Here is a 21,756-nt window from a genome sequence, read left to right on the forward strand (position 1 = left end):
TGATGGCATCATAAAGGTAGGTTGACTGTGCTGGGGACTGAGGGCACTCGCCAGCACAGTGGCTCCACAGTGATTTGGACACAATGTTTCCAGAGTGACTTGGACAGTGAAGTCTAAAAGATGGTGCTGAGAGACAACTGCATGGCCCTGTGGTACTTATGAGAGAAGGCCTAGAAATGAGGCTGACTGAAACACTAACTTCTGACACCCCACATCTGCCCACCACCTTCTTGGGCCCACTGCCTACCAAAACAACTTAGAGCCCAGTCCTATGGTGCCCACTGCCCACGGTGGGCGTTGGTGGGTGTCGCAAAAGTGCTGTAAGATACTTTGCCACTGGCGGGAGACACTCCGTGCTGGCAGAGAGGCCTGTGCCAGTTGGTGCTGAGCCTCTGCACCAGATGGACACAGAAGAGGGTGCCGGCCAGATAGTTCCCCTGTAGGGTGGTGGGAAGGCTTTTGGGGGCAGGAGCAGGACAGGGAGTATGAAACCACTGAATAAGATTGTCCAGGGATTGGGGTTGAGGTATCATCAGTATGCTCAGAGCTCTGTTTCTCCTTTTCATCATATTCAAGGGAAGCAGTGGAAGTGCTGAACCAGTGCTTGGAATCAATAATGGACTGGATGAGGGCCAATGAACTGAAGCTCAGTCCAGTTAAGATGGAGCTTGATTGGGGTTTCATCTAACCAGGGAGGTGCATGAGAAAGGAAAAGTTCAGCTTTCCCCTTCTGCTGGTTTCCCCCTGAATATCATCCCCCTCAAAATCAGTGACTTGAAATGAAATGACTTTTTCCCCAGAGTGACACCTCAAAAGAAAATTGCCACATTGGGGCAGAATTTTCAGCAGAAAAATGTGAACTTCCCAACAAATTGACCAAATGACCTTAGGCAAGCCATTCCCTCTTCAACCTCAATATGGAAATAATAATAATTGCCTTTCAGGGTTGTTGTAAAGGCAAAGTCAAGATAGTACATGTGAAATGTTTTGCACATTTAGAAAACACTGCACAAATGTTAAGTGCTATTGTTGTTGATATGCTTCCCCCCCCAAAACATGGTTGTTGTTTTTGTTTTTTGTTGTTTTTTTGTGTGTGTGTTTTTGCAAAAAAGAGACACTTCTTGAAAGCTTGCCTCTATAGTGGGGTGGCCAAACTGTGGCTCACGAATCACATGTTGCTCTTTGACATATAATGTGTGGCTTGTGTGCCATACAATGTGTGGCTTGACATATAATGTGTGGCATAAAACATATGTTGGCTGAGATCCTTTTTGCGTTACAATTAATACAAAAGTAAATAAATTGTTAAGCTTTATAACTATTTACTGGGTACAATCTGAGAGTCTACTGGATTAAAACTTAAGTTTAATGTTCATGGTGAGTAAATATATTTAAGAATTTAAATGCTTCTTAAATGTTGTGGCTCTCAAACATCTGAAGTTTATTGTATGTGGGTCTTACATTAAACACGTTAGGCCACCCCTGGTCTATAGCATGAATTTATGTGCCCACCTGTTACCAAAAGGGCTGTTTTGTTTAGGGAAATAATTACACTGCCCTTATTGGAACCTTAGGATTGTAGGCTGGATAACAAGACAGCATAATGCAGAGAAATTCTCTTTTGCTTAAAGAGGAAACTGAGAAAAAGATAACTTTTAATAAAAGATTATAGTTTTATTAGAAAAGCACAAAGGTAAACATAATGCACATGGAGAAATGATAAGTGTATGTTTCTTGGCCCTAATACTTGAATCCAGTGTACCTAGCTTTCATGGTGGTTGCATGTGAAGAGTATTTGGTGCATACGAGGAAATTAGAAAAAGGAAAGGTTGTAGGGAAGGATTTCCAATCAATGATCTCTTGTGCACCTTTGAGTTCTCCCCTCTCTCAATCCTGCCATTGGTGCCTTCCAATATTCCCTTTGTCAGTTCCACCTATGATTGGTTGACAACCTTCAGTCTCGAAAGACTATGGCATAAGCCTACAGCACCCGGTATTCCCATGTGGTCTCCCATCCAAGTACTAACCAGGCCTGACCCTGCTTAGCTTCCGAGATCAGACGAGATCAGGCATGTGCAGGGTAACAGTTGTATCCGACTTAAACCTGTGAGTGAGATTTCCATGTAATTGATTTTATCAGACAGTAACAAGAAGTTGGCAAACATTATTCATTTTTTATAGATGTCATCTGAATAGTTAATGCCTGGTTTTTAGCCCTTACTGCCCCACTCCAGTAACTGGAAGCTATTTCCCCTGCTTCTGCAAGTGCAGTAAAGCAGAAACAAACATTTCAGTGACTCATAACATTGATAACATCATTTTAAAACATTCTGGCCTCTATAATATTCCATGCCATTCATTTTCCTGAATTTTACTTCTGAGAGTAAAAACCTCACCTTGTCATTTTCAATTCAAATAAAAGTGAGCTCACATACAGGGAATAAATTGGGAGACCTGGGAATTATGCCAACCGCAATCAATTTTAGCAAAGAGTTTCTGCACAGTAATAACCTTTTGAACTTCTAAAGCCCTCTTCATTCATTCCAGCCTTCAAAACACTTCACAGTCCTTAACTAATATACCTGCTACAATGGTCCTGCGGGCCGGTTAAACCATCCATGTTGCATCTCTCTGTTACTGGCAGTGCTTCTAAAATATCTGTAACATGTGTGCATAGGGGAAAAACAATTGTGTGCATTATGTAATGGCCAATGGCGTGACTGTATAATTCACAGAGCAATCCAACCCCGAGCCAGCACATGTCCCTTGTGTCAGCTCCTGAGTGCTACAAATCTGTCATAAAGCACTTTCATGGCTACCTGGGAGCAGGATAGGCCAGTGCACTGGTCTAGCAGAGTTGGTCCTGTGCCTGGACGGGGTATGTTTGTGCCAGCCCAGGCAGACCAGCACAGGGGGTGGGAGAGGGAGGTGGGAGGGAGGAACTGGGGAGGGAAGGGGGTTGGGTGGGGGGGCAGCCTAGGAGGCAGAACTGGTCTGGGAGGGGGATGGAACTGGTCACAGTAGGGCAGGTCAGATCCTAACCCCTGTCTGGCCTTTTGCTCTCCAGACAGGCACCTAGAACCAAGCACATGTGTTTAAATGCATGTCTCCTGCACACCTTGAAATAAAGGAAATGTACAGAAATTCAGTATTGTCCATGTAACATCTCCAGCACAGTGTTAGATCAGATCAGGCATTTTGATTAAAAAAGAGGAGGGGGATAATAAAGTCTGTTTGCATGGGCACACATTTCTGAACATGTGGGTGCTTTAAAAGAGATTCCAGAAACAATAGTGTTAAGGTGGACCAAGGACCATCTCCATGCAAAAAATGTCAGTTGATCTGCAAAGGTCTTCTTGCCCTGAGGCTTCCTTTCTCAAAAGTCTTAAGGAGTTAAAAGGAATAGATAATATACAAACTGCTTTTTTGAGTTTATTTTTATATTTTAGAGGTTATCACATACCTGCCTGTGACCTGTCAGGAACTGATGAGCCAATTAGGTGAAATACATTGTCAGAGTCCACCTAATTTATTCAGAACTCTTAATACAGAGCTTCAGGTCCAGTAGTGTGATGCAAAAAAGACCATCAAACATTTATCTTCCTATATTTACTCATTTACACATAAGCAATTATCTCCCTAAGTTTAAATTGCAGGGGCTGAGCTCTTTGCAGAATTATTAGCAGTTACAGTATCTGATTTTTGAATAACTTCAGGGGTTGGGGCAATTAGTTATCTGATCTTTCCATCACCCTTCTGGGACCCACCAACAATCAGGCCACAACCCACCAGTGGGTCCCAACTCACAGTTTGGGAACCACTGATCTACACTGAACAATAGCAGCTCTCCCGTTTCAGACATGGGTGTTTCCTGACCCTACTTGGAAATGGAAACTTCCACATTAAGAACACAAATGTCCTCCCATGTAACTCTTCCCCAAACCCAATAAGACCAGGGTGGACTTTAAGCTAATTGGACCATTTTCTCCCAATTGGCCCCACACCAGGACAATCTACTCTAGTCTTGTCAAATACACATAGCACCACATTGCAATGGACACCTAACACCACATTGCAGATTTTATAGACAATAGCAACAATTTTAATTTTCTTATGAATTCTTTAAAGTTCTGTAGGGTTTGTTTATACTGTTTATATTAACCAACATGCACCAGTTGGGCACGGCTTGTCAGGGCAAATCACCAGTCTCCACCTCCATGATTCAATTCAAATACAAGTCCTAATGGGAGCACTTTCTGAGTCGCCTGGAACGTTTTCATGACTCAAAAAGATGTGAGTCATGAGTCTTTCCATATAAAAAGCAAGCCGCAATATCATGGAAAAAGCAGAGCTGCTGCTGGGTGAGTGAGATTGCGGGTGTTGACGTTCTCTTTGCACACTCCCCTGCTGTGTGGCGATGGCTCCTTCCACTACTTGCTGTTTCATGTCTGTGATGCAGCAGCAGCAGCAGCAGAAGGAAAGAGCGGCCTTGCTTTGTGCAAGGCTTTTTACAGACCTTGAGCTATTGCAAGACTTTCATTCATTCATATAAGGTCCATCTCTAATGAATTCATTTATGTAAATTCATTCAAATTTGAAATGTAAATTAATTATTTTTTTCCCCGGCCCCCAACACAGTGTCAGAGAGATGGTGTGGCCCTCCTACCAAAAAGTTTGGCCAGCCCTGATCTAGTCCAACATCCTGTTTCCTACAATAGCCCATCTGCTACCTCTGGGAAGTCCACAAGGAGGACAGAAAGGCATATTTCCCTCCTGCCCTTGTTCCCCTGCAACTGGTAGCCAGAGGCGTACTGCCAGTTTGCCTGGAGTAATTCATAGCCATCATGACTGGTAGACCCAGTGATAGACCCAGTGGTATATCTAAGGTAGGGCAGGTAGGCCATGTGCCCTGAGTACCACTGAACAGCACCTTCCCAGTCAACTCTTGGCTTCTGCCAAACCACTGCAAACCTCCAAGCACAGTACTGTGCCCTGGGGCTTGTAGCTACTTGGAAGAAAGTCAGCTGGGAAGCTGCTGGACACGCAACAGGGGGTGGCAGCCACATTGCGAAGCCACTGCTGCCCTTCTCCAAACCCAGAAGTGATGTCACGACACTGCCCCTGACTACTCCGCTGGATAGACCTGTCCTCTAAGAATGTGTCCAATTCCCTTTTAAAACCAGCCAAATTAGTGGCCATCACCACATCTTGAGACAACAAATTCCACAGACTAATTATGTGCTGTTTGAAGAAGTGTCTCCTCTTGTCTGTCCTAAATCTCCTGTCAATGTCTTTCATTGAATGTTTCCTGTTTCTAGGGTGATGAGAGAGGAAGACAAACTTATCTTTATCCACTCTCTCTACATACATACATACACATAACATACATAACATCAGTATTTATATACTGTACCGCCCGCCTTTCTCTGCTTCTCAGACAGTGTTCAAGGCAGTTTACACAGGCAGATTTAGTCTGAACCACTCATTTTCAATGGGGTTTTTACAGTGTGTTAGGTGGAAAGCTCACAGAACCCTCAGTGACCAAATGTTGTCTTCAGGGTGTCTTCACAGATTATGTCTTCTGGTTGCTTGCCATCAAGCTTTAGCAGACATCATAAATCAAGCCTAGACAGGTTCTCAAGACTGTTTCCATTCTTTGCTGGCTGACCTTCACACACTCCCCTGCACTCTCACTTAGTGGTAAATCAGCTCATCAGTGACTCCGTTCTGCCACTGCAGGTACAGCAGCTTGTCACAGCCTGGCATTCCATCTCCCATCCATAAACAAGACCATGGTATCTCCTGCTTAGCTCTTTAGGCAGTACTGGCAGCTCAGTCATCCATTCACACCTTCTGCCTTACACCATACATAATTTACACCAGCATTTCTCCAATTGTGGGTTGGGACCCACTAGGTGGGTCATGAAAAAATTTCAGGTGGGTTATGTAGCACCCAGCTCAGCCAGTATTAAAAATACGGAGCTGAAAATACAGGGTACAGAGCTGCTGGGCAGGAGGGCTCCTGGTGGGAGAGAGGCATGGTGTTTTGCTCTAAACAAATGGGAAGATGGGATGTTGGAAGTGGGGAGGGCTGTGTGGTTGGAGAAGGATCCAAGTCCTTGTTCTGCTTTGACTTCTGAGCTGGAATATTTGAATTCTGAGCTATGCAAAATAACAGCATTAATGTACTGTGTAAGGGGACCTTTGGCTGATTGTAGCTTAGGTTTCAAGCCTAAATTGATGATATCACTTCTGACTATGAGATCACATCCAGGTAAAGCCATTTCTGCCCAACGTTGCATATATGCAACAGGGATCAAATGTGTACACCTGTGGGTTGGGCAAAAATCTTAATGACACCACTTCCCGACAGACTATCATTCAACAAACTGGGTCCTGGTGCTAAAAAATTTGAGAACCCATGTTTTACTCCATGCATAATTTTATAAGACTCATGGCCCAATCCCAATTCGAGGCCTGAGCTGGTGGAATGCGTATTCTTCAATGCAAGCTGCTGCAAAAGCACGGTAAATCGCTTTGTGGCAGTGCAGGAAGCTGGCCCACCAACAGGAAGGCCAGACCCCTCCTACATGCACTGGTGAAACCATGGAGGCCTGCTACAGCAGGTAAGCCCAGTGCAGGGGCAGAACGAGGCAGGGGAAGGGGTTGGAGCAGGAGGAGGGTAGAACGGGAAAGAGATGAGGTGCAGTGGGCAGATTGCCCCCCATAGGGGGGCAGATAAATGACAATAAAAGATGGGATGAAATAAATCCCAATTTATGGAAATAAACGCAAGATGTGACCATACCATTTCTGATCATACATTGGAATATTGGTGTTTCAGAGCACCAATAGTGTAGCAGATAGACAAGAAGCTGCAAAGAAATAAACAAGGAAGCACATGATAACCTAACAGTAGTTATAAAGGAAAAAAAATCACAAACTTTAATTATATATGATTTGCAGCAAAGATTCCTTAATACTCATTCATTTTTCACAGTTGTTTTAAAGCTTGCAGTTCAGTGTCCCAATAGATGGAAAAAAAACTCCTTTGAAACTATATGAAAAGGGAGGCATGACTCAGAGTATATCACAGCCAGAAAACCTTCTGATAATTCCAGTGTCGGTATTGAAAGTGCTGTGGATGGACCAAAATGCTTAATTTTAAGCTGTTTCATTAGACAAACAGCCTAAGGTGTCATTTTACATCTCTGCGAGATCTGAATATCACTTGAGCTCTTTCGAAAGGATTTCAAAGTATCTTTGAATAGCAGGTGCTTTTCACGGGACTTCATGAATCTTTGATAGACTATTGCACTCAAGTCACCATGGAGGAGGAGAAGTACGAAAGTGCTGCTCCGCAGATGTGCTCACTTTCAATTACATTACAGAAAAAAGGAAGCTGCCATTGAATTAGTATCCCTATGTCAAGTTTTCCCCTGCCTTATCACATGTCATAAAACTTATACTGTGGTCTAATGTCATTATGCCAGGTGCTTTCTCATCTCAGTTAGCAGCAGCCAATGATGCAGAGTGGGGATATGTTTGTTTATTTAAAAGATTCAAATGCCACCTTTCCTCTGAAAAACTAAAGGCCCAATCCTAAGCACTCCCAGTATGGCGCTGAGCTCTAGTGCCAGGGCTGGGTGCCATAAATGTGACATAAAGTACCAGCACCCAAAGTGTCAGGCGCACCAACGCTGGCCCAGCACCAGTCGGCACTGAGCTCAGCACTGGACAGATACCACCCAGAGCAAGGGAAGAGCTCCAAGTGGTAACGGTCTGTGACGGCGGGGAGGGGGGAGCATTCAGGAGTGGATGCAGCAGTAGTCATTTTGGAGCTGCCACATCCAGTGGAGCAGCCAGAGATAGAATTGGGCTGTCTGGCCTCAATCCTATTGGCAGCTAATACTGCCAGAACTAGCATTCTGACAACCTGAGGTCCGTTACGGCAGAGTGAAAGCTGGGCTGCTGTTGCGCACTGCTGGGCTGCCACAAATGGCAAGAGGCATGCACATGCAGTACTGGTTCTGGGACCCTCCACAGGCATAGGTAAATTGGCAGTGGCTGGGAGGGAGATGTTCGGGGGCATTCTGAGGTGGGGAGGGCAGGACCAGAGGGCTAGGAACTTGGTGGCAAGTGAATATCTTGGGGAAATCAATAAGCTGGAACTCTAACGTAAATATTCCATCACCCCTACAAATGAACATTCTGCACCTGTTATTGCAACCCTTCAAATTTAAAACAAATTACTGCACATTTTTTCCCCAGCAAATATTGATCCTACTACTATTGAAACCATATTTAGTACTGAACTTATGAGGTTTCTTAAATTCAATATACAATTCTCTGACTGTAAATGTTGAAAGAAAGAAAAAAACTCGGCTATAATATATGTGGCACTACTGTTATCAGACTGCATGCCGATTTTTTTTTCTTTAAAATAAAATTCCCTAAGAATTTTGATCAGAATGCATCACCTCTAGAGCCTATTATCCCGGAGGTTTTTCCAAACAATGTTAACAATGAATTATACTTAAAGTTTACTTTCTGAATTCAATATTTGGTTTCTAGGCCAAAGCCATCTTTAATAGACAGAACTGTTTGATTATTTCATTAATAAAATGGAGCACTTCCAGTTAGGAATGGCACAGGTCTCCTGAGACCAATCCATCTCCCAAGTCATATTTGCAATTGCTTGTACAAGTGAAGCCTGTCTAAAGTCAATTAAATGGCACCAGATTTGTAATATCCTTTTAAAGATATATTTAGATTCAGATTTACAACTCGGGCTACATGGATAGTTTTTCTTTGTTTCTTTCTTTTTTTTCCTCCCCAGTGATTATTGCAAACTTTTCCAGAGTACAGAGTTCATTGTATGTTTTGGTTTTCTCCCACCAAATATTCTTTATCAGTTACTGCATGTGAAACAGAAGGTGCAGTCCTAACCCACATTCCAGCACTGGCATAGCGATGCCAATGGGACGTGTGCTGCATCCTGCAGTTGGGTGTCACTCACGGAGGCCTCCTCAAAGTAAGGGAATGTTTGTTCCTTTACCTCGAAGCTGCATTGCCCTTATGTCAGTGCTGGAAAATGGGTTAGGATTGCGTACTGAGTTATATAAAAGATCCAACCCAAATTCCAGCTGTAGGCCAGCACAAGTCCTTGCTCAACTCATATTTGTCCCTGATTTGTACTGAGAGGCATACCAATCCTATCCTGTACTGCGACAGACAGGTAGACCGATCCTAGGCAGTGGATCCTACCTACCCACATAAATAAATAAATTTATTTATATATTTATATCCCCTTACCCCGCATCAAGCAGAAGCCACCTCAATGGGGCTACTTGGATCTACACCAGCAAAATCTGCAGCCCCTGACATCTCCTAATCAACTTTTTCCTCTTCCCCCAGGTAAGGTAAGATGCCCTGCAATGGGGCTACTCGACTTTGTGCCAGATATTTAGCCAGCATAGAGTAACAGCCCTGTGTCAGCCCAGGAAGCCCAACATGGGGCTATGGAGCTCTGCTTGCCTGTCCTAACCCCCTCCCGCCCCACTCTCTCCACCCTGGAACACCTCCCCTGCCCTGCCCCCACCCTGGAACACCTCCCCCTTGCCCAGACTTACACGTCCACCACCCAATGCTTGCCCAGAGCTCTGGGCAGTGGTTGTCTCTCCTCTACCTGGTACTGGCTCAGTCCAGGCTCACACTGAGCCAGCAGTAAGCATTGTGCTTTATGGCATGTTTGCAACATTCAACACCAGCAATGGGTCAGTGCTGATCATTCTGGATTGGGCCCTAAATCAGCTAAAGTCCTTACTCTTTCAACTTTGGGGTCTCGAAGCCTCAGTTGTAGGGTTGTGGCAGCTTATGGGAACAAAAAACTTTGAAGACCACTGGACGAGAGCACCACCAGATAAAGAGGGAGACATCTGGTGTACCCTCCTGGTACCAGGGGGTTTTGTCCCAGTCCTGTTCAGGTTCTTAGCAATTATACTAAAATAGCTTTCGCTAGTGCCAGGCTTCATGGAAACTTTTTTCGCTCACTCTAATAAGAATACTTGGTTGCATGGAACAGTGCTGGGAGGGTGGTTATATGGGTGAAAAGAGGGTAGCAATGGGGGCAGAGGGTGGGCAGATAGGGTCCCAGAAGGGGGGTGAGGTTGATGGTAGGCCCCTCATCTTGTACTTGATTGATTGATTGATTGATTGGGGTCATGGCACAAAAAAAGGTTGAAGACCACTGTCCTAAGTCTTATTAGACTATCTCTCACCTATAGAGCATAACTTGAGTAAATTGGGGCCCTTCTCACCCACAACTCCACCAGCAAAGGACCCTAATAGGCTCAGGCAATAAGGTTTTATACCCGAGAGTTTTGATGCTATCCTCAGGGCCTCCAAGAGGAATTTTAACAGGGGGTACAAAGGGAAAGGGAATGAAACAGAGTGGCAGAGGGTGGTGACAAGAGTGGACAGAAAAGGGGTGGGGAGGGGGTAAACAAAGCAGGGGGAGATGACAACAGCTGGAAGTCTTTGTAGTCCAGGTCTACTGGGCTTCCCAGGTCTACCAGTCTGCAGCATTGGCAGCTAGATATGGTACCAAATGCACTTTGAAGTCTCTCTAAAATATTTTAAATATAGAACATCATTGCAGAAAATTAGCATCATCGTATTTAGGCTCTCACTAGAATGGAAAGTGTCCTGTGTGCACCAAAACATACATCTGTAACCCCATAGCTGTGTCCCTGAGCTACTGTACACTCCTTCATAGCAAGCAAATCTACATACCAAAGAGCTACTGTAGCAGGCCAGTTTCCTCCCAGATTTGATACACTGTGTTAAGCAGTGTCATGTATGCATTCCTTGGCCCAGCACATATGGCTTTCAGTACTAGAAGCAGCCACGCATGCAGCATGCAACACAGACAGCAAGTCTAGATGAGATAGGAAAATAAAAGATCCCAGGAAATTTCTAGGTCCCCTTATTTGGCTCCTGGGCCCAGATACAAATTACCCCCTTCTCATGGGGCCTACCTGTCTTGTCCAATCCAGAGCCTTGGTTATCCAAGCCTTCCAGAACACTGACCTCACTTGCTGATGTATCGTCACACCCCCTCCCAACGGGAGAATCTTGTTAGCTCTTTGCTCAGACATAGCCAGAGGCATAGCAAACAATTGGTTGGAGTTGCAAGCAGCTGAGTCAGCTGGATTACACTGCACCTGTGCTTGCCACACCCTAATTAACTGGGCAAACTCTGATTGGGTGCTCAGCCCACTTAAGCCTCACCAGGCAGCTCCACCAGCGCAGTAGGTGTAAACTGTACAGCTGCTGCTGGCTTTGACTGACAAGTACTATATAGGAACTTGGACTGACTGACTGACTGACTGACTGTAATTTGTGGATACTGACTGGGATAAGGTAACTCTGGACTGCTATATTCTATGTGTATGACCTGGCCTGCTTTGACTACTCTGTGTGTAACTCCTTGCTCAAAATACAACTGCTGTTCAAAGACTCTGCTGTGTCTGCTACTCCGTATGCACCCTGCTCTACAACAGGATGCACCCAGGTTTCTACCTAACAAATCTCAGCTATATCCAATTCTCTAATTAGCCCCTAGCTTCTCTCAACTTTGAAGTGAGATAGCAGAAGTTCATACACATGGCCAGCCTGAGAATCTACTGATAAGCCCTTCTGCCTGGCACCACAAGGCACAGCTTTCTCCTGCTACCCACAATGGCTTCTGGTCTGTCAAAAGGGCATTCAGAACAAGGATTCTTAGCTTTCTTGATTTTCCTCTCTTCTTCTCCTCTCTCTTCTTTCTACCTGCTTTTCCCATGGCTCCATTGTTAGTGTGATTGTTAGCTGTAAAATTTCCCATTTAGATTAAGGAGCCAGTCCTATGCTTCCCTGGCACTCAGGAAGACAGCAGCACTGAATAGCTGCCACTGCATCCTATGGGGCCAGGGAAGCTCCTCAAGTAAGGGAACAATGGTTCCCTTACCCTGTGTGAACCCAGGTGGCCCCCCATGGGTCTACTCAGATCTGCACCCACTATTTAGTGGGCGCAGAACCACGGAGGCCCGTGTTGGTCTCCACAGCTTGCGAGGGGGTACAGGATGTGGCAGCAGACTTTGATCTCCTGATCTCCATTCTTCCCTTGTTCTGCCCCCATTCTGGCTCCTTCCTACCTTCCCCCTGCCCTCCCCTGCCCCGGTAAGCCTCCTTGCCACCCAGCATGAATATTTACCACCCAGAGCTCCAGCGACATGTCCAACTGGTGGTGGCCTCTCTCCTGACACAGCAACCATATTACTGGTACCAGAGTGCCTTATGGCACTTTTACAACAACAAATGCCAGTGGTGAAGCTGGAGTACAGACACTTACCCTGAGGAGCTTCCCTGGCCCCATAGGAGGTGGTGGCGGCTTTTCAGTGCTGCTGTCTTCCTGAGTGCCGGGGAAGCATAGGACTGGCTCCTTAATCTAAATGGATCAGGCTGTAAGTACGTATGAATTAATTCATTGAGACCCAGTTTGAACACCCCTTTTTGGTTGTGAAGCACTTTAGTACATTTCTGCGCACCTTCACCCTCATCTCCATTTTCCATTATACAGTCATGTGATTTACCATTACACTGGGTGCCTGCGCATGACTGTGTTTTTTCCCCCTGTGCATACATTACAGGTGTCTTAAAAAGCAGTGACAGTGTGACTCACTGGAAGGCAGCTTTCTGAAATCTCCGGTGCTCTCTGTCATCCAAAGGAAATGAACACTCAGCAGTGCTGCCCCTGAAGCATCCCCCATGCTTTGCGAAACGGGGAGCGTGTGTGCCACAGGTGAATTATCATGAAGCAGCAGGGATGTGCTCAGTTCTCACATGACATTTGCAGAGACATTCAATCCCAGGTATCCCTCAGTAATAACATGGTTATTACTGCTTAGTGCTATGAAATTAAAAGAAGAAAAGGGGGGCTGTGTGCCTTCCAAACTCACTCTGCCAGTGAGCAGATAACTATTTTAGTCTATTTCAATGTTAGTTTGGCCTTCTCTCCTCCAGTGGTACAGTATCTGCAGTTTTTCTGCCTTCTGGGGAAGAGATGCAAGAGATCCTTTGCGTACCAAGCTGCAGTTGGATGTTAACTCTGCTGGCCCATCACGATCTGTATTCTGCCCGTACTGGACAGCCGCTTTGCATTTCATACATTATTCACACTGCTGCAGTCATTCAGCAAGGTCACTACATACATATCCCTTACAGACTGTAAAGGAAAAGGGAGAGGGAGAGAGAAACTACTAAAGCAATATGGCAACCTTGAATACAGCTCTGAAATCTTGTCCTCTTTGAGTCAATCATCTTATGCGCGATGACTGACATGAGAGTAGAATTACTTACGTGTATTTGTTTCTAGAAGCAGGGAGTTCACTAATAAGAGCGTGACTGTTGAAGCCACGATCCTGCTTTAAAGTCATTATCCTCATACAAAGCAATAGCATCTGGGAACGTGTTGGGTTACTTAAAGGCACAATTTACCTTAATGTGATTCTCTGGCTTCTAATCTCTCATGTGTTCATCTGAACATTCTAAACCATTTCCCAAGGATGATGTCTATGTGACTAGTGCCATGATTCTTTGTGGTTGAGATGCTTGTACTATTTTGTTAAAATAACCACCCCAAAAGAACTTTTTAGAACAAAAATGCAGCATACGGATGGCACCAGATGCCAAATCTCCAAACTCTCCCAGCAGCTTCGTAAAAGTTGCTAAACAGCATGGGGAACAGGAGATGGGACCTCATAGGCCAGGGACCAAACAGTAGCCCCCTAAGAGCCTGATCCTAGTGGGCTCATGCTGGCCCAGTGCTGGTGCACACTGTTGCAAACATGCCTGTGGCAGACTGTGCCAGTCTGGCACCAGAGCTCACTCAGCAACCTTAGTCCACATTTTGGGAGCATCTAAGAAGTGACAGGATGGTGTTTGGTGCCACCTGATTGGTGAGGCTTGGTGGCATCTGATGGAGCACAATTCTGAACCTGCAAGAGGTTGGTGAAGAAAGGACTGGAATCCATAGCAAAAATTTAGCTAATTTATGGCAGTGATCTTCAACTTCTGGGTCTCAACCCCAATGGGGTTGTGAAGTCTTATGTGGCGGTTGCAGCAGCTTCACTCTCACTTATTTTGCAATGGTTGGAGGAGTATATGGAGTGCCTAGAATGGTGTTCAGTGCACTCATGAATGGTGCTGGTGTACTCCTGAGAGCGAGGTGGCCCAGGACACAATTACCACAACCTGGATTTCTTCATTTCTTATGTTTCGTTTTGGCCCAGACAGCTGCTGGGAGGGGATGACCAGTGTGGGGTAACTGCCTCACAAAGGAATCTGCCACTGTCTGAGGAGAAGAGCTAGGGACACAGCTTGTTAAGGGCCATCCTAGCCACAGCCGCCTTCGGCTACCACTGACATTGAGTGGCACAGAAAGCATCATGGAGCCTAACAGGTCGCAAAAGGACGAGCCAAAAGTGATGCACCAGCAAGACTGGATAGGGCAGAGCCAGCTGCCATAGGTGGGTCTCCAGTCTCACGTTTATTTATTTCTTTGGGGTTGTGGCGCAAAGAAGGTTGAAGACCACTGATTTATGATACTACCTGGAAAACATGATTGAACAGTGTTGCGCATTGGGTTTTGGATACAATAGGTGGTGCCCATCTTTCTGGTCCCTCCCCTTGAGCTTCCTGCTTGGTGAAAACTTTGAAACTTCCTATAGGCAAGCTGACATGTATAGAAAATAAGTTCTGAGCAACTACAAATAAAAGAGCTAAAGAAAAATCCCCGCCTTGATGCCCGAAGGATGTTTATTTTGATGAATTCAGGAAAGGCACAAACAGCTGAATGTAAGCAAGTTGATTTCTGTCACTACAGAGTTCACAGTCCAAGTCAGATGAGGATGTGAGTAAGCAAAACCAGGACTCCCACAGGAAGCCGAAAGCATAAAAATCATTTCTAGTAAGGTAAAACGACACAAGAGCAATCCCCTCTAAGGCGTACTCTTTTATCTAACCTGCTGCTGCCGACATCTGCCCACCAGCTGCCACAGGTCAGCCTATATAATCCAAGCTGCTTTGTTCAGAAATTGGGGAAATAGTAGTTGCGGAGCACAGTGCTCTGGTGACTCAGGCAAGAGCACTGCAGAGAAGACGTAATCCCCCATTGTTGCTCATCCAGCCGAGCTAGTGGGAATTGGCTTCTTAACATGCAACATGATGATCCGTTAAGATGTAAACGGACCTCAGAATTCATCCGTCATGGAATTCAGGTAGACCACTGTGATTCTCAGCAATTCCCTGTTATGAAAATACTAAAATCCACCAGGATTTTGCCAAAGCCATCACATGTTCATGTTGGACCGACACATTTTCATCATTGTCATTCATACACCACAAGCATTATGTATGCAAAATGTGCTGTACTATTTTTATCCTTTCACACAGTGAATAAGGCCTGATCTCCCCAAGCAGTAAAATGAAGTGACAGATTCCTGAAGTGGTGGAATGAACTATTCCTGTGGTTCTCAAGCATTTTAGCTCTGGGACCCACTTTTTAATGACAACTCTGTCGGGACCCACCGGACGTGATGCCATTAACCTGGAAGTGATGTAATGGCTGGCAGTGACATCATCAAGCAGGAAAATTTTTATGAAAAAATCAAATTTAAGTAAGGCCTAAATCCTAACCAACTTTCCAGCTCTGACATAGCTGTGCCAATGGGGCATGTGCTTCATCCTGCAGTTGGGGGGTAGTCACAGAGGCCTCCTCAAGGTAAGGCAATGTTTGTTCCCTTACCTCAGAGTTGCAATGCTCTCAGGCCAGTGCTGGAAAGTTAGTTAGGATTGAGCCCTAAGTGAATTAAGAGTTTACAATAAGCATAAGTTTAAAAAATTTTTAAAATAAAGAACCCTCCCAAGCCGTTGCTGATCTGTTTATGTTGCTGATTTCTGCCCAATGTTGCTATATGCAACAGGGATCAACCTGTGGGCTTGGCAGAAATGGGTTTAAAAAAAAACTCCCCAAACCCCAAAGGCTGCAGTCCTAGCCACAATTACTTTGCAATATGCCCCACTGACTATCATTTTTAAAAGCATATACATAGTAGCTTGTTAGAAATACAGTTCTGTCACATTTCCCCAAATGCAGTCACATACCATAGTAACATCAAGTCTAATACATTAAAAATAAAATTCACATTGATATGAACAGGGACTCACCTAAAATTGGCTCACAACCCACCTAGTGGGTCCCAACCCAGACTTTGAGAAACACTGGACTATACAGCTTCAGATTTGGGCAGGGGATTTTGAATGTTGCCCTGATAAAAATAACACTGCAAGAAGAAAACTTTAAACATAGTGGTGCACCATAGCTTTCTCACTGTGGTTCTGGTTCTCTAGTTCACACAAAATCTTCATGTAGAAGAGCACTCAAAAAAATGGTGACCACATTCAAAATGACATGCTGTAGTTCCCTGTACCGTTAGGATTATTTCACTGAGATGCATTTCTAAAACCTAATCTAAACCATCTGCAACTGTCTGCTACTTTAAGCACTTCACACCAAACCTCCTATAATCTCCTTCAAAGGAAAGATCAGGCAGGCTTACAGCATCTTACTGAGTGAATATCAGCCAACTGGAGGATGGGCCAAGAGTCCAGGATCATTAAACCCAGTTTCGTTTTGCTTCTCGATTTAGAATGGTGGATTGAGCAGCTAACTCATTAAAACAATGGTTCTCAAATGTTTCTGCCCCCGATCCACATTCAGCATGGAGCTCAGAAACCTGGAAGTGTTGGTGGTGTTGGTGGTGCCATGATGCTGTGATGGTGTCACTGCCAACACTTCTGGGTTAATGAGCTTTTTGATTAATGGGTTGCTAAAGCCTGCCTCCAAAGCATGTTTTTGCTGATGAGCATGATTTCACCTTGGCATTCTGCTTGGTGATCTTTGGCCTGCTCCAAGCTGAGTTGCATTGTGTTCTGACTGACAAAAATATGCTCAACAAGAACCACACTCCAGAGATGGGCTTTTCGTATTAAAAAAAATGCAAAAGCTTGGCAACCAGGAAGTGTTGGTGGTTCCAGGTGATATTCTGTGACCCACCAGAAATTGGATCGCAACCCACTTGTGGGTCATAACCCACAGTTTGAGAAATGCTGCATTAGAAGCAATAGAAAAGTTCTTCAAAGAATGGATCTTCTCGGGTTGTATGAAATCTCTGTTCAGGGTGAAGCATCTTACAAATATATTTGTACAGATTGCTGTATGGTGGGGAGTCCTCCAGGATGGCTGAAAAGTTAATCCATTAATATTTCACCACTTGTAAGGAGGGTACAGTGGAAGCCTGGCATTACAGACTTCGGGGAATTCTTAACTCATTTTCTTGTCTGACCCAATGTCACCAAGTATTCTGGAGTCATTTTGAATATAAAACACACTGCTGGCACCTCATTAATTTTAACTTTGATGGCAAAATTACTACAGTTGGAACTTTCTAAAAACAGCTTATGTACCTACTTTGCGATTCGACTCTCTGTGGATTTGAATCCTCATTATGATTCCAACTTCCACATACACAGGCCTCAAAATAGCTTGTATAATATAGTACTGTACAGGTCTTCAGAGACGTGGTGTGTTATTGTGCGTTTTGATCAATTTAATTTAGGCTCCTTATCTAAACTTATGAATTTTCCTCATACAGGTTTTTGTGTGTGTGGCCAGTCCTTGAGGCATTCTATAGCCCTTTCTTCCATTACCCAGGGTTCTCTCCTCAGATAATCAGGATCACATTGTCATTAAATGTATTGACTGGAATAGCATTCACAGCGGACTTACATCTGTGTAAATAAGAACAAAAGACTCTCTCTTTTTGTATCTGCAAGTTTCGCCTGTATGAAAAACGCAGGATTCAGACTTAATTATAACCCTAACCCTTGATTAATGAAGCTTTTATTCCCTAATTCTCTTGCATATTTACCAAGTGACAGCTATTTGGCTAGGCCTAGTAGATAATGTTCCTATTAATGTTTCTACCTTTTTCCCTGGAGAGGAATAAAGTAATTTACTTGAGGCAACTATTGTTCAGTACCTGCTTTTCAGCTGTTGTAAGCCAGAGCAGCTGGCACTGTGCATTGTTATGCCACGTACAGCCTTGCAGATTCACGCCAAGGGTTTATCAGTCCCTAGTCGGGACTGGGCAGGCTTGAGTGGAAACCGCTTCCCACTGGTCCTACCAAATCCTTCACAAATAGCACCTGTGAGCAGAGGAAGGGGAGAGAGGAGTAGGAGAAAGACAACACTTCAGGACACTTCCTGCTTCCCACCACACCCAACAATCATCTTTTCTTTTTTTTCCAAGATGTGCTATTTTTATTGATTTTATGAAAGTTTCTTTGGGACCCTTGTTGACTTACGAGCAGGATAAAAATGGTTAGAACTCATGAATAAATATTCACCACCTCCAGCCTAACTTACAATGAAAATCAGAAGACGTTGCCTTTCCTTCTTTCAGACCACCAACTATGTGGCCCATCATGGCTGTTGGTGATCAGAATCAGCACCATACTTAGGTTCCCAGGTTCCATGTGTGACTAGGGATATACCAGTTGTGTTCCACTCCCCCTGCTTTGCCTATCCCTTTCTCCTAACTGTATGCATGGGGGAGAGGGTTGTTTTGTCCACATCAGTCCAAGAGAAAAGAGGGAGGTAGGGAAGGAGGAAGGAATTTGGTGGTAGGGCTGTCCTTTAGGGGACAATTCATTGGTTCTGAATGCAATAGAAAACTTAATAGATGGTGCTGGCACCAGGTTGCTGGGGGGCGTGGGGCAAAGCCCTGCACTGGGCCCCCATGGCACTGCCTTCCCATACCCTAATGGCACACTGAGAACTACCAGTATCACTGGTTCTGGGTGCTGTAGGCTTATACCATAGTCTTTCAAGACTGAAGGTTGCCAACCACTGGTTCTGAGGGCTCAGCCCCACCAGGTGGGCTCTCTGATGGACATGTGCCCTCCGCCAGTGCCTCACATGGCCAACTCCTGAAGCCACTCCAGGCAATAGACACACATGTACTGAACAGGGATTCATATAAGTAAAGTTTTGGCCTAATAAACTAGTCAATAATGTCGAGGTGTGTGCCACCACCGAGAAGACTGTGTGCCACCACCGAGAAGAATCTATTGCTAATTCATAAATGTAAAGGAAGATCCTGGAGGTTTATATTCAAAGTCAGGGTCATTGATCCTGTGACAAGATTCAACTCTAATTATTTGATTCCTGCTAGATAAAGGAAGGAATGGAGTCTTATCACTGTTTTATCTAACCAACGTTAGGGGCAGGCAAGTGTCAGTTCCTCGTAGTTCCACTTTGTGCTCTGAATAGCCTGTGGTGAGTGTAGATCTATTTTGTGATTCAGGCTTTGAAGGCAAGTGTATTCAGAAATTTTTTTTTCAGAAATCACTTGCGTGTCTGTTAGAATACTTCTTTCTTTGTCTTGATATTATTTTAATGAGCATCCCCAAACTGTGAAAAATGATCAACTGCCAATAGCTTGTATAGCCAGGAAATTTTCAGTTCAGTCACTATAAGGTGCTAAAGGTTAGGAAGGTTCAAGGGAAGTGGGACCACTTCAAGCTGGTGATGCCCAGGGCTCCAGGTGGCATCTTGTCCAGTCCAGTGTATCCACCACCTCCAGCAGCTGTCCCACTTTCCACTGCTGCAGCTGTCCTCCTCCTTTAGTTCCCTGCTTTTTAAAAGCCAGAAGCAAAAAAAAGAAGGGAAGGGGAAGAAAAGAAGGAGGGGAACCTTTGTGACCCTCTAGCCTTACCTCCTCTCTCACTTCCTCTCTGCCTTCTAGTAGGAAGAAGGAAGAGGATGGAAAGGAGGAGTCAAGTTTGATTCAGAGAGGCGAGGAAGAGACAGTGGAAAAGGCATGGGAGGGGGAAAATGAAGAGGGGGTAAAGAAGTTGAAATGCCAGAAAATTGGAGGGGCAATGTGGAGGGGGTGGCAATGCTCAATAGAAAAGATACAAAATTAAAATTCACATGGGGGCAGCAAGTGGGCTTGGGCTGGACCTGATTCCTATACCAACTTGGAGAACAGCAACCAAATCTTTGGCCACTGGCCTACTTCCAACCCAATTTTGATCCTGAACCAGCGCAGACAGACCTAAAAGAGTTAGTAGCTGTTGTGTCATGCAGTCTTTTGCAGCAGTAGCCTCTAGGGCAGAAAGTCCAATTCCACTTGTAGCATTTTACACTAGTTTCACAGTGTTTTCAGATAGGCGCTAATTGCTGCATTGTCATCTAGTGAACAGACCTGAGTGAGAGCTAGGCCCAAGGCAAGTTTGCAAACACTAAGTGATTGTTGTTCAATACCATAAGGATAGTATTGATCCAGAGTTTTTGTAACAAATGAAACAGTTTGTTAATTGCAGCAGTGTATCTGATACTGTGATATGGACAGAGCAGGAGCATAGAATTGCTTTAGAACTGTATTTCTCAAACTGTGGGTTAGGACCCACTAGTGGGTCGCAAGTCAATTTCAGGTGGGTCCCCATTCATTTCAATATTTTATTTTTAATGTATTAGACTTGATGCTCCCATGGTATGTGACTGCATTGGGGGAAATGTTACAGAACTGTACTTTTAACAAGCTACTATATATATTCTTTTAACAATGATAGTAAATGGAACTTACTCCTAGGTAAAGTGTGGGTAGGATTGCAGTCTAAGATTGTAAAAATTTTCCTGCCTGATGATGTCACTTCCAGTCATGACATCACTTCCAGTGGGTCCTGACAGATTCTCATTCTAAAAAGTGGGTCCTGGTGTTAATGTGTGAAAACCACTGCTTTAAAAGATAGGGTAAGTTATCCTACACATTAGCGGCAAAAGTAGGGAGAACTTGACATAAGGCTGCCATTTTTGGTGTCAGCTCCTGCTGTGCAAAATACAGGTGGTACGTGTCACTTAACGATGGGGATATGTTTTTCTAAACCCAACATGGCTACCCGGAGAGCTGCTTTTACGCTAGGTGCAAAAGGACCAAACAATGATCCATTTCAGATCTGCCTGACCTGAAACCAGCTTGCTCAGGGCCCAGAATGTTCTGGTCCACTACCCATGGGGTCATGTTATTCAAAATCTAATGCTAAGTGCATTCATTATTGTCCAGGTAGTGCCCCAGAATGCCCTGGGGGGGGGGGCCCAGCATGCCTGCCCTGACACACCAAAATGCCCAGCATGCATTTTGCCCTGACACACCAAAATCAGGTCGTGACTCACCAAAAATCAGGTCACAGCCCACCACTGTGTCACAACCCAAAGTGTGGGAACCACAGCTTCACCGTTGCATATGCAGACAGTTGTTGACCAAAACATTGTTATACAGCGCATATCTTTATTGAATTATGATCCTAGCCACTGGGCCTCCCTATTCCTGACACATATGGTTGAGGGACATTTCAAATAAGAACATAAGAACAGCCCCACTGGATCAGGCCATAGGCCCATCTAGTCCAGCTTCCTGTATCTCACAGCAGCCCACCAAATGCCCCAGGGAGCACACCAGATAACAAATATTACATGGCGGGAACTGGTAGAATTTTCTGCCACTTTATAGTTGCATCCAGTGGTGATTCTCTTATATGGTGGCAGAGAAGTAGCAATTATCCTTATTCACCAGCATCACATCCTTCTCT

The 21,756-nt window shown here is 44.6% G+C and overlaps 1 pseudogene; it reads right to left on the reverse strand.

Annotated features, from left to right (window-relative positions):
- Positions 1-1,978: 1,978 nt before the first annotated feature.
- Positions 1,979-2,095, reverse strand: LOC136650388 (5S ribosomal RNA; annotated as a pseudogene).
- Between the last annotated feature and the right edge of the window lie 19,661 nt (positions 2,096-21,756).

The sequence above is a fragment of the Tiliqua scincoides genome, chromosome 4 (genome assembly GCF_035046505.1).
Source record: "Tiliqua scincoides isolate rTilSci1 chromosome 4, rTilSci1.hap2, whole genome shotgun sequence".
Classification (NCBI taxonomy): Eukaryota; Metazoa; Chordata; class Lepidosauria; order Squamata; family Scincidae; genus Tiliqua; species Tiliqua scincoides.